Here is a 2,492-nt window from a genome sequence, read left to right on the forward strand (position 1 = left end):
AAAGATCCTAAACAGTCTTCATATATAAAGTATATCACATTTACTTTCTACAAGTGAGTAAAAAATTATAATTTTCAAATTTCAATGCTGCTTGACTTCATTACCTTTGGTCATAATTAGAAAAGTTTTCACTGATTAGGAAAAAATGTAAATAGAAGACAGTATGTTGTACCATCACTTTCAGGATGTTTAAGATATATCAAGGTATTGGATATTTTTTTTTCTTATATGTTAACCAAATTAATGTGTCTGACTAGCCATCATTTCACTTATATTTTGGCAGAAAAATTATCCAAATAACTTTTGAGGCCCAAAAGGTACTGGATTTTGCACAGAGCATGTTAGATACTTTAAAAATGACAAATTCTAACATTTTAAAAAGTTGTAGATTCTTGAGCTGTAATGTATATGAATTTATATTATGTTTAACCCAAGTAACATGTTTAATTGAATCTGATTCCAAAGGTGATTTTCAGCTAAATCTTTCAAACCATGAGAATTTTTGTTTTTGTTTTCTTTCACACCTTATCTAGTTAGGTAGCAACAAAACAAAACAAACAACAACAAAATACAAACCTAAAAAGGAAACAGACTGAAGGTCATTAACTAGTTTGTCAGGTCTCTATGTATAAAAGTCTCATTTATTAATCTAAAAATAAAAATCTAAAAGCAATGTGAGTATAATTAAGATAATTTGCCATACCCCCCTTCTTTAAGTCTATGGGTAGTAGTGTTAGGATTTACTATGGAGTAAAAAGATGCAGAAGTTGGAAAATGCAGGACAAGTTTAATATAGATACACAGTCCCACAATGTATCCAGTAAACATGAACTCCACCCCTACCCTACCCTGATGGCAAGCCTTTACCTTTGTTCCCTAACAATCCTAAGTCCTGGCTCTTCAACTTTAAATGTCAAGAATATGCCCATACTAAGTGCCCGTGCTCTACGTCTGCCCCTCTGTTCCCCGTTTTACACACTGTAAGATCTTTATTCAGGCATGATATTGCCAAAAAGAAGAAACATCTCGAAAGTTACCTGAAGCATATTAAACAATGCCTCAAGTAATAAGCGCAACGAAATCTTTTGAAAATACAAGATCTGCCATGAATTAATCACTTAGTATGTGCTACACATTGAATTATAAGGTTTGTATGTATCTTATTACATACAACTGCACAGCTCTATGTAGTACTTATTTTACATATACATTTGAAACTCATGACAAGTGGTTTATCCAAATTAAATCCACTGATAAGTACTTTGACAGAGATTTATGCAGTTTTTCCAATTCCAAAAATCTGAAGAAATCATCCCTGTATTTATCATTCATGCATTAATTCTCTAATTCATGCATATCAGCTGTCAAGGTATTGATTACATGAGGGAAGAACACAAATGTTGGTTGACTATGAACCTGCCTGGTGAGAAATAGGCGATTGCTCCAAGACTTCAGAACTATCAGAAATTATCAAGAGAGAGAAGAGGGGTAGTTATGACCACCCAAGGAAAGTGGTATCTGTTCTGTAGTGAGTTTGGTTCATCTCCTTATTTCTGAAGCAAGGTAGTTATGAGTAAAGAATACTTTAATGATTTAGAGGAAGTTATGACTGGTTTATTTGAATAGAAGCCCCCGCTTTTTTTTCTTGCTTACGCTTTTACTGTTTTCAGAGCATATCCCACCAATGAGTAGCCCTTCCAAAGAGATTGAGAATTGTCCATAAATACTAATAGAGCAAAACCACTGACATTCTTACTTGACTGCTCCAACCCACTACAAGAAAAAAAAATTATGTCTATAATCAAATATTAAGGGATGCCCTAAAGAGGGAGAGATACTTGAGTGTGGTCTGACAGACTGTGTGTGTGTGTGTGTGTGTGTGTGTGTGTGTGTCTTCGCTAGTGATGGCAGTAAAAAGAATAACTCAGTGCCTTTGACCCAGGCTTCAGTAATCTTTTATTTTCCTCTCCTCCCCACCAAAACCTCACCACCCCAAATGCCTCCAGCTCCACAGTGCTAGACAACTCTCAATCCAGGGGATGCTTTCATGGCCTTACGACAATGGAGCTGACACTTCTGCTAGGGACCATAAAGGAACTCTTTCTTCTTTTTACAAAGTTCCTAGTATAAAGGAACCTACAGCAAGTGGAAGTTAATGTTCCCATCAATTCCATGACTTCAGGGTCATCCAAACACATTCACATGGAGTCAGTTTTAGGGTGAGCCCCCCCAACTTATTGCTCTTTCCCCTGCATTATAAACAATGCCAGAGAGAAAGAGGAGAAGGGCAATGAGAGAATGAAGGAAGGAAAAATGGAGGAAAGAGGGGAAGAAAATATTGAAGGGAGAAAGGAAGGGAGGGAGGGAGGGGAAAAGGGAGATGCTCAAGAAGAATCATTACTATAAAGGTTGTGTTATGGTCTAAACTAAAAGAATGGATTTTAGTGAGATAAAACTTGATTAAAAAGACAAGTTATAATCTGACTCCAGTC

This window comes from Urocitellus parryii, chromosome 13 (genome assembly GCF_045843805.1).
Source record: "Urocitellus parryii isolate mUroPar1 chromosome 13, mUroPar1.hap1, whole genome shotgun sequence".
NCBI classification, from domain to species: Eukaryota; Metazoa; Chordata; class Mammalia; order Rodentia; family Sciuridae; genus Urocitellus; species Urocitellus parryii.